Source organism: Lactuca serriola, chromosome 5, assembly GCF_051521515.1.
Source record: "Lactuca serriola cultivar US96UC23 chromosome 5, Lser_US96UC23_V15, whole genome shotgun sequence".
Taxonomy (NCBI): Eukaryota; Viridiplantae; Streptophyta; class Magnoliopsida; order Asterales; family Asteraceae; genus Lactuca; species Lactuca serriola.
In genome coordinates this window covers 213,874,587-213,886,924 of record NC_136412.1, presented here as the reverse complement: position 1 = coordinate 213,886,924, position 12,338 = coordinate 213,874,587, and positions in this window count along the sequence as shown.

Genomic DNA, 12,338 nt, shown 5'->3' with positions numbered 1-12,338 from the left:
AAGTGGGAATTGAAGGAGAGAGCGGCGAGATTTAGGGAGATGGATAGTCTGTATTTAATAGCTATAGAGTTTAATAGTAACATAGGGGTAGTTTTGGTATTTCAGTTAGACATTTGGGGAGGGGCTGAGCAATTGCCACGTGGCAATTTTGTACTCATTTATTAGGATAGAGGATATATATATAAGACAAAACTGCACTTATGTCACACCCCCGAACCAGACAGCGGAAACGTCTGGGGGCTTGTGCGTGACTTCATCTTGAAATATCATTACAGTGAATATAAATGATAACATCATCATCATCACACATGTAATATAACAACATTCATTGTTTACATCGAGTATTGTATTTGAATATTATATGCCAAAATAGTAAGAGTATGATGAAACAAAATATAACACAATATCCATTAGTTTGTTTCGTTCATCCTGCTTCAACGGTTTCCTGAGAATACAAGTTATTTTGAAAAACGGTCAACATAAAAATGTTGGTGAGTTCATAAGCATGTTTGTGAAAATGATTTATAAAACTTTGAAAACCACCAGAAAATCCTATATTTTCTGCAAACTGTTTAGTGTGTTTGTGTCAGATCTTGTATTAATGCATGTATGTTATTGTTTATTTGACTAAAAAGGGTAAAGAGAATGTAGGGAGAATGTAAAGAGCATGTAAAGAGAATGTTCCCAGACAACCCGATGTTGTCTGTAAAATAGAAAGCTGCCATACCAACCCCCGAGGTTGAATACCAGTATGAGAATGTTTCCAAGTAATCCAAGAGAAAAGAGAATGGTCTTCCGTAAACTTCATAACGTTAATTCCTCTAAGTGAGTCGTCATAACCATACTAAATAATGACAATTTCGCCTGTCTTGGCGTTGTTGGACGCTGGTTTTGATTTTTGATTACAAGGTTTTCGTCACCCTAGACTGAGTTAGTCTAACTGTAGCAAATAGCTCAGGTGTGGGGTGTCATCCCCGTATAGATCTATACACAAATCCCCGCTCTCCCTCCAAGAGACTATGGTTATAACTATAGGCTACGATCGTACACTTAATAGGTGACAACCGACAAAACTCACTAGATCCTTAATCGAATTTACGTGAAAAAAAGTATAATCTCATTCTAGGCCCAATGAACCATGTAAGTGAACCATTAAGGCATCGCTAAAACATGTAAATCATTTAAAGGCCCAAATTGGAATGAAATTATATAACATGGGCCCGAATATATATATATATATATATATATATATATATATATATATATATATATATATATATATATATATATATATATATATATGAATGGACAACTAAGGCCCATTTCACATGTAAGGTATTTACAGGCCCAAATAGCACACAAATAGTATCAAAGGTCCGTCGCACATGTTAATGGGTCAATGAGGCCCAATAAACATATAAATAGTATACATGACCTATTATACATAAAAATGGGCCACTAAGGCCCAATAACCTAGAAAATGATCAAATTAATTCGTTTGTTAGTTTATCGTTGGTTTTGGTTCAAGTATTCACTAAAATCGCATAAAAGAAAAAAGAACACATATAAAACTCATTCCCAGACCCAATAAACATGTAAGTGGACCACTAAGGCCCACTATACGTGTCTATTATTTCCAGGCTCAAAGGAATATGAATGTCTGTCCTAAGCCCAATATATATGTAAAATGACACTAAGGTCCACTAAACATGTATATTATTTCTAGGCCCAATAAGGATATGAATATCGTTTTTAACCCGTTTGCTATTGTTTTGTTTATTTTAGCTTGATTATTTACAAAGTTGATACAAAAAGCCCACTTTTTGTAAAAATGATGTTCTTGGCCCAATAAACCAAAAATTTACAATTAAGGCCAAATTTTTGTAAGAATAACACGTTAGTCTTCATTTTGTTCAAAACTTGTGTTGATGACTAGTTTGTGGTAACAATAACATTTTAAACCCATTTTTGTCAAAATAACATTTTTGGCTTCATTTTTGTGGAAATACACATTTTTCTAGTTTTGAGTTTTTCCAACCTAGTTTTTGGAAATTTTGTAGAAAAATCATCGTAAGTCGAAATTCTGATCCGTAAATTCTGGAATTTTGGAAATTTTGTCTACTCTTTGTTCACAATTTTTTTCATAATTTTTAATGGCGTCTAACAAGTGTGAAATTGCTCACCTTCACAGGCTGGTCCCAAATTATTTCAAATCTGATAGGCAGTTTTGTAAAATTCGCCAAAAATTGTAGAAAAATCGTATGAAAACGTGAGAGTATGCATTTTAAAGGTATAAATCTGAACTTTATCCATGTAAAACAGTTTTTAAAATTACGTCCATTAAGAGGGTCAAAACAGTCCGAGATTGGACCCAAAACTTTTCTGTCAAGGGCTGTTTTATGAATTTAATTTATAGATCTTAGAGCACAACACTCTTTTTAGCTATTTAAAGTGTATAAACCCCAGATCTACTAGTTTACATGTATTATAGGTGATAACACATATTGTTCTCAAGGTTTTTATGAAGATCCAAGAGTCAAACTTCATGTTCTTAGCATATTTTTAGTTTTATGAAGTAAACAACACAAAATCACCAAATGGTTCAAGAAAATACACATAATCATGCATATACACATAGATCTACACATAAGACTTGTATTCTCCCCCCAAAAACCAAGTAAAAATCGAAAATAGGGGGTATGAACTCACTTGGTTTGAAGATTTCGGTTTTGGAAGAAGATTTGGAAGAGCTTTCGGCCTTGGATGTTTCTTTGAAGAGGTTGTTGGAACTAAACTAGTTTTTGGAAACCACAACCGAAAATAGAGTGTAAGAATGAGAGCTTTTCCTTGTAATGTTAGAAGGAAAATTATAGAATTTAACAAAACTTACCAAGTTAGAGAAAAACTTGCAATGATCCTCTTGATTCACACTTGTATTACTCGAAAATTTGAAGGGAAAAGGTGAGTGAATTTCCTTGAGTTTGAGAGTAAAATGGAAGAGATCTTTGAAAGTTAAATGATGGTGGTGGTGGCCGAGAGCATGAAGAAGAGGGAAGAAGGAGATTATGTAGAAGTATGGTAGCATGGAAGCATGAGATTTCTTGTTACATGGGGGGTAATGTGCCTAGAAATCCTATAGTCCATAATGAGGTGTCTTTGTATGAATTAGTTAGATTTATTCATTTTTTTTATATGAGTTGGGCCGAGAATGGGCTTGACAAGATGATAGAATGGTTTTGGGCTCCTTTTGCTTGGCTTGCTCAAATTTATGGAGTTTGAGAATACTTTTTGGCCCATTGGGCCCCTTGTTAAGGTTCTCGACCCAATGAAGCCCAATTAAAGAGTTTACGGCCCATTAGGACAAATGAAATCTTTTATGGCCCAACAAGGCCCATTAGAGATAAGATGGATTATTTTGTGCCTACATAGCCCAAAATGCTAAAGTTTTATGAGTGTGGTCTACTTAGAGCCCAATTAATGTTCCTAGGCCCAAAGTGATCAAGTTGAAAATTTATTGGTCCATTTGGCCCAATAAGAAAATCCTAGTTCATAATGAACTTGAGCCGGTATTTCTAGGGTTTCCAACCCGATATTTATTGGTCCATTTTGATCTCTTCAGTTTCATCAAATACACACTTTTTCATATTCAAGACGTGGAACACGGGGTGTACATTGTTGAATTCGACAAGTAGTTGCAGCCTATAAGCCATTGGACCAATCTGAGAAAGAATCTCGAACGGTTCAAAGTATCGCTGGTTCAGTTTTCCCGTTTCCTACAGCAAATCAATCCTTTCTAAGGAAAGACTTTCAATAGTACTCAGCCTTCGACTTGGAATTCCAGAGGTTTTCGTCGTTTGTCAGCATATCTCTTCTGTCTGTCTCGTGATGCTTGAAGTCGAGTTCTGATTTGGATTATCTTCTCTGTCGTTTCGCGAATGGTTTTCTGGTCCCGTGAGAGTACTGACGAGTGATCTGCATTTATGACCATAAAGAGCTTCGAAAGGAGCAACCTTGATGCTCATGCGATAGCTGTTATTGTATGAGAATTTAATCAAGGGCAACCGGGTATCCCATGACTTGCTGAATTAAAACACCCATACTTGGAGCATGACTTCGAGTGGTTGAATGGTCTGTTCGCTTTGGCTTTTGGTTTTAGGGTGGTAAGCAATGCTCATGACTAGCTGTATTCCTATAGCCTTCCGAAGTGACTGTCAAAATCTTGGAGTAATTTCGTTATCTCGATCCATGCAGTGCTTTGTCCGCGATATTCTCCGACTTTGATGCTTTCTAAGGTCGGTCATAGGTGTTGACAGTATTTTATTCTTGCTTTGTGAGCAGACGAGTATGTTATTGATGAAAAATATTGAAAAGACCGACTAGGAATGGTTGGGAAAACTCGGTTCGTAGGGCCCATAAATACCGTGGGGACATTCGATGGACCGAAGGTTATCACAACGAATTTGAAATGGCCGTATCGCGTTCGAAAAGCAGTTTTTGGAATGTCCTCTTCTCGGAATCGAAGTTGATGATAACCGGTTCTTAGATCTAATTTAGAGAAGTAACTAGCTCCTTGGAGCTGGCCAAATAGGTCGTTAATCTGAGGGAGTGGGTATCAGTTTTTGATAGCGAGCTTATTGAATCTCCTAAAATCGATGCATATTCTAAAGGATCCGTCTTCTTGACGAGAAAGACCGGATCTTCCCAGGGTGAGAAGCTTGGTTCGATGAATTCTTTGTTCAAAAATTTTCTTAATTGACTGGTTAACTCCCGAATTTTGGCGGAAGCTAACCTATAGGGTGAATTGGCAATTGACGTGGCTCTCGGTATGAGGTCGATTAGAAATTCGACCTGTCTCTCTGGGGCATTCCCAAAAGTTCTTTAGGAAATACATCCGGAAAATCACATGCTACTGGAACACCTTGTATGCTTACTTCTTCCTTGGTCTTGTCCACAACAAGAGCGAGGAAAACATAGTTCTTCTGGTGCAGGCACTTCTGTGCCTTGATGCATGAGATAGGACGAGGATTGGCGTTAGGTTTATCACCATGGATTATTAGAGTTTCATGACTGGAAAGGTGAAGGCAAACGACCTTCTCGTAACACATAGTATCAGCACGGTGGGGGCTTAACCCAACCATGCCGATTATCACATCAAAACTCCTAATATGTACTGACATTAAATTTTATTTGAAATGAGTGGTTGTTTAGTGTTAAGGCCTACCCTACATAAATATCTTTGGTTGATTCAGTTTTCCCATTAGTCATCTCCACCGTTAAGGCTTAGTTTAGCCTATGGGGTTATTGTTTTAGCAAGTGTTTGAATATGTTACTAACGATACTTCGCTCAGCTTCACTAGTGAATACAAGGTAAGCGAAAGAGTTGTTAAGTGGGAACATACCAGTAACGACTGTCGGGTCTTGGTCTGCTTCGCCTTGACCCAAGGTCAGGACTATTTCTGAAACTTCTGCTCCTTGATTGTTAGCCTTGGGGCAATTGCGCTTGAATTGACCGGTTCCTCCACACCCATAGCAGGTGCGACTGGTCTCATCATTGGTGTTGTTGTTAAGGTTGTTACGATTGTTGTTGTTTTCATTTGGCTGACGATTCTGGCATGAATAAGTTCTACAGTATTTAGTGGTGTGATTATTTCGGTTGCATTTCTTACAATGCAGCTCCCGACAGGCTCCCTTATGATGGAAATTGCACTGGTTGCATTTTGGAAGGCTTCCAGCATATGGTCTCGCTGATGTTGGTGTAATAGGGGTCATGGTTGCACGAACAGCAACAACATGTTGCTTCTTTGAGAACCTTTGAGTTGGCTGTCCCTTTCTCTTACTTCTAGGATTTTGCTTCCTGCTCTTAAGCTTGGGGTTTAGTGTGCCTTGATAAGCTGTCACTTGTTGGTTCCCATGCTCGTTCCTTCGGCTGGAGTTGTCAATGTTATTGCCGCCTCCATTGGTGTTGTTTGCGTTGATTTGTGCCATAGCAGCGATTACTGCCGCTATTACAGCAACTTGGAATGTAGCAGAGTCCATCTGCAGGAGCGGTGTCTCGCGGGTGCGCTTGTTATTCCTGCGGGATGGCATTTTCCTGCTGCATGTTGATAAGCCAGATCGTAAGTAATGATCGTCATTCCTGTTTGTACTCTATAAATTTCACGTCTCGTCGTGTGATTCTCATTGTTTCCATCTACATCCCTATGATGTATTTACGGTAGTAGGTAATCGCAGATTTGGCACGATTGTTACGTCTATCCTTAGAGTATATGGGCTGTTTCGGTTTCGAGATCCATAAGTATATAGCGGTTTTGAGGGTTCGGTTGTGCATATAATTGAATTTATGTAGTAATCTGAAATAAAGATAGCACATAATTGTTCCATTGGTAAGTACCATCTTAGTCCATGAAAGAGAGTCATATCGGATAGTAGGGGGACAAAAGAAAGGTTGATCCTAATTGTTGTGGAAAGTGTCTGGTGGTCGTTCTGATGAAGTGGATGTTGGATTAATGTCTAAGTCCATAACTATAATTGGTAAGACTTGACCCGACCCGGCATGGTCCATTTGGGTTGCATGGCATCATGCACTTGGATAGACTATAATAAGAGAAATAAGACACTTATTGTTATTAGTATATTATAAGTTCTAGTATATTAATAATAAGAATAATGAGATTATTTAATTAGTATTGATCAAGAATTAATCTAGGATTAATTAAGTGATCAAAAGAAGACTAATTAAATATATGGGTTGATTGTGTAAATCATCCATACTTGTATAGTGGGCTAATGCTCCATGGATAATCAAGTTGGGCTAAAACCCATAGGATGGTCCATGGATGCTCCATGGTGTATTTGTACCCATGGATCATGGAAATGAAAGGCCATGTCAATTAGGGTTTACATGGTGTAACCCTAACTATATAAGCATCTTATTCTTGACCAAAATCGGCCACTAGTGTGTGAAGTAAAAGGGCTAGCTGATTCTCATGAGTGTAGAATTCTCTCAAGTTATTCCAAGAGTATTTGGTGTTGTGTGAACCATTTGAGGTGTCACACTTGGGGCACTAGGCACTCAAGCTTCATGAAGACTTTCTACACCAAAGAGGTATGTATTCTATCTTGCTATAGTCATTGTTTTGTATGCTAGATTAGGATAATACCTTGGATGTTCTTATTTGCATGTATAATAGAGAAAACATAGATCCAAGGTATTTAGGGTTGCATGTACACTTAGGAGTGTTAGAATGCTCAAAACCCAACAGTGGATGCACCTCGGAGACGAGCTACTTGTTGCTCGGTATCTCGTAGTCGTACCTCCCAAACTATCTGTCTCGCTCGGGAGTCTCCGCTCACTTCCTGTGTTTGTCTCTCATCTCTCTAAATAGCAAACCGCATTTGTTCCGTTCGATTTGGGGTGTCCTGAGCTCGGTTATCAATACCTCGGATGCACTGGATCATGACTGGGATGGCCCGGTCAGCTGGTCCTTTATGACTAAGATCGAAGAGACCTCGGTTCCTACCGTGGTGTGGTCGTATCCCCTGCTGGTGACTCTATCTCCAAATATCGTGTGCCCAAGGGGGCATGGGGCCATCGGGGCCCACACTATAAGTCAGTACTCTGGCCCTACATGGAGGATTGATGACATCGGATTCTGAATCTGAATCATCATCATCATTGCCCCCGGGCTCTTCCTCTTCGAGGTCCACTATTGACTCGGCGGGTCCATCTGCAAGTTCTACTTTGTGTTCCTCCTCTGGTTTTTCCTCTGAGTCTCCTTCTGGGTCTTCCTCTGGGTCGAGCCACCCAGCCATTCCCTAACTAGGGAGATAGGGGTTTCCTGGCTAATGATACTCGTCTATAGTGTATTTCACGAAGGGGTGTAAATACTAGAAACAAATATCATACCAATTACTCCTATAGTAATTTAATTTTGTTTAGGTTTGGTTCTATAAGCTCTTTGGATAATTAAATGTTAAGTTTTTGATTCATTGCCCATCACAATTACTCCTAAACACATGTTGGTCGTATTTTGAGTGAATGTAGTTGATCAGGCTACATTGACCCCCAATACGACTACATAATTGCTCGAGTTTAATAGTGATGTTCAAATCCTCCAAAGACTTTTACTGTTCTTGTTGTGTTATTATTCTAAAATGCACACAAAGGTATGTATTTTAAATTATTATGTTCAAAGTTGTTTAGTCCCATTGTATTTATAGTTGCATATCCTGTATGACTAGATATGCTAGTTCACTATAAACAATGCTCTGATACCAATCTATCACACCCCCGAACCAGACGGCGGAAACGTCTGGGGGCTTGTGCGTGACTTCATCTTGAAATATCAACGTCCGGGGGCTTGTGCATGACTTCATCTTGAAATATCATTACAGTGAATATAAATGAAACATAACATCATCATCATCACACATGTAATATAACAACATTCATTGTTTACATCGAGTATTGTATTTGAATATTACATGCCAAAATAGTAAGAGTATGATGAAACAAAATATAACACAATATCCATTAGTTTGTTTCGTTCATCCTGCTTCAACGGTTTCCTGAGAATACAAGTTATTTTGAAAAATGGTCAACATAAAAATGTTGGTGATTTCATATGCATGTTTGTGAAAATGATTTGTATAACTTTGAAAACCACTAGAAAATCCTATATTTTCTGCAAACTGTTTAGTGTGTTTGTGTCAGATCTTGTATTAATGCATGTATGTTATTGTTTGTTTGACTAAAAAGGGTAAAGAGAATGTAGAGAGAATGTAAAGAGCATGTAAAGAGAATGTCACCTAGACTGAGTTAGTCTAACAGTAGCGAACAACTCAGGTGTGGGGTGTCATCCCCATATAGATCTATACACAAATCCCCGCTCTACCTCCAAGAGACTCTGGTTATAACTACAGGCTACGATCATACACTTAATAGGTGACAACCGACAAAACTCACTAGATCCTTAATCGAATTTACGCGAAGAAAGGTATAATCTCATTCCAGGCCCAATGAACCATGTAAGTGAACCACTAAAGCATCTCTATAACATGTAAATCATTTAAAGGCCCAAATTGGAAAGAAATTATATAACATGGGCCCGATATATATATATATATATATATATATATATATATATATATATATATATATATATATATATATATGAAAGGAAAACTAAGGCCCATTTCACATGTAAGGTATTTACAGGCCCAAATAGCACACAAATAGTATCCAAGGTCCGTCGCACATGTTAATGCGTCAATGAGGCCCAATGTCACACCCCAAAACCGAGAATGGCGAAAACATTCTGGGGCGGAGGACGTCATGTAATGTATCACAACAATGTAAAGTAGTAAACAAGCAACAACATCATCAATTGCATTAATATATAATTTTAATTACAAGTGTGTTCTTTCAAAGTATAAGACAACATAATAAATAATCAAAATAAAAGAGGAGTCTTGATTTCTCCGTCTTCACAAAACCTGGTTGTTGTACCTGTCTATTTGTGACCTGAGAATACAAGTTATTTTGAAAGCGAGTATCAGCAATAAAGCTGGTGAATTCATAAGTATTAATGTGTCTTTGAGTTGTAAAACTGGAAAGTAAAGACTTGTAAACATTTGGAGAAAATTTTGTATAAGTATGAAATGTTTGAAAGTAGTTGAAAACGTTTGAACACCCTAGCAAATCCCTAGAATTCCTATTAGTATAAAAGTAGTCTTCTACCAAGACCTAACTATTTTGAAAGCAGCCTTCTACTAAGACTAGACTGTACGCCTATTAATATTATTTTCTACCTCATCGATTATGTGAATGTGGCACATGGTAAAGGTATTAATAATATATTACCCGAATTTTTAATCCGTTTGCAATTGTCGTATGCAAAGTGTAAGTATTGTAGTATTTGTAATAAGTGGCTACTTTGTACTAATTTGCCTTAATTGAGGGTTAAGGCATAATGTGATGGCTAGAACCCATACTATACGCTCTCTATCATGAGATTTTGGGAGCCAAACATGAACCTGCATTTCTACAAGCCGCGAACATCCACATTACTATGATCATGTATACCCAATATAATAATCACAATGCAGAGTGATTCATTGGTATAGTTAGATCCTGAACTTGTTCCATGCTATAGCACCTTGTTATGTTAGCTCTGTTGTCGTGTATCGTAAGCGTATTCGTGTAGGCGTATCTATGTAAGCGTATTCACGTAAGTGTAATCATGTAAACGTATTCATGTAAGCGTATCTATGTAAACGTATTCATGTAACATGTAATGTATTAGTTACTCATCATAGTATCGTTGTATATGTTCTCTTTCTAGTATAGTTGTATATGTTCTCATTCTAGTATAGTTGTATATGTTCTCATTCTAGTATAGTTGTATATGTTCTCATTCTAGTATAGTTGTATATGTTCTCAATGTAATAAGTAATGACTCATGAATGAACAGACTCTTGTGTGATTCCTTGTACTTGGAATGGTAAATAGTATCTCCTAACTACACCTATTATAGTTACTAGTGACGTACGAGTATAACCGGAAGTATACCTTTGCTACCCAAAGGTACTGAACTGATTCAGGGAACCTTTATACCTATATATGTATACATGATATATAATTAATATTTAGACGACATTCGGATGAGCAACTAATGCCCTAAGGCCACATGCCAACAAGGAAAAGGATATAAAGTGAGCTAGTCGTCCTAAGTACTTTAAACATTATTTATATAACTATACATATCTAGGCATGCATTTTACAATATAAAAGCATAAAAGAAGTTTTGTAAAACCTTTGAAAAGTTTAATACTAAGAAACGATGACTTGATGTCAGTTTATAAAACGATTTGAAAGTATTTTGTTTGATAAGACAGTTTAAGTAATAAGAAAATCTTTGTTTGAAAACGCATTTGTAACAGAGTTTAAAAGGAAACTTACAACATGTAAGACAGTTTGATAAAGAGTTTTAAACATGTAAAAACGTTTAAGAAATTCATGTGAAGAAATCCGCTTGGTAAAACAGTTAACGTTTAGTAAATCCATTTGCATGCTAGTTATTAATCACATTTGATTGATATAATAACTAAACATGTTTCAACTTGTATTCCCCCCCCCCCCCATAAAGCATTTATAAACATTTAAAAACATTTAAAAGGTTAATTAAGGGGTATGAACTCACCTGCAGTGAGCGGATCGGATGGAAGTCTCGGACAAGTGCTTGGTGCATGTCAAGTGAAGACTTAGACACACACAATGATCCTAATAACATATGAAGACGTATATATATATATATATATATATATATATATATATATATATATATATATATATATATATATATATATATATATATAATTAGTGTTTATAACACTAATTAAACATGTATAAACATCCTAATGTGAGGAAAACACTTTGGTCAAAGTGTTAGGAGGCCATTGGGTTGCAACAAAGGAGTGCAAGGCGTTATACGGGAGTTTATGGTCAATGGACCATTCTTGTTGGAGTTTACGGCCCAAGGGAGTTTACTCCTGGCCGTAAACTCTCAATTGGGTCACCAAATGAGGTTTAAAACTATTATAACTTAAGTGGTTAAGTATTTCAACGCTTAAACACAAGGTTGGGTGGGTTTAAGGTCCAAGAATGACCTTGTATGGTGTTTACGGTCTAAGGACCACTTCCCCATGAGTTTACGGCTGTAAACTCATGGTAAGAAGCACCATTTCGTTTATTGAAGTCCTTAGTTCAATGGTATAAAGTTCTATGATAATATCCAAGGCTTACTAAGGTGTTAGGGGCATCAAAACACCCTTTGGGGGTGTTTACGGTTTTGGGAGATTCCAAAACCGTAAACTCATGTTCATGGGGGTTTTTGGTGTTTTTCAAGTGCTAAACTCATCAAGGGAAGGATCTATGCTAGTTGTCAAGGCTTAGAAGGAACTAGGGCATACTTTGGCACCCATTTTAGGGTTTACGGTCCAAGAACACATTGGACCGTAAACACCTTGTTCTTGGTGTTTCTTGGATGATTTCTTGATATATGGAAGTATAACAAGCTTTAATATACTCTAGGATAGAAGTACTTACAATCCGGACGGATGCTTGAAGATTCTTGGGAGAGAAATCGGGTTTTCTCTAGTTGAAATGGGAGAAATGAAGGAAAAATGGCTAAGTGCCATATATATAGTCCATGGAGTTTACGGTCCAAATTCCATTTGGGCCGTAAAATCCAAACTCTTGGAGTTTTTGGAACTTTATTAACGCACAACAACTCTAGAGTATACGTCCTATGTTTACCTCTTGAAGGGTTAAAGCTCAG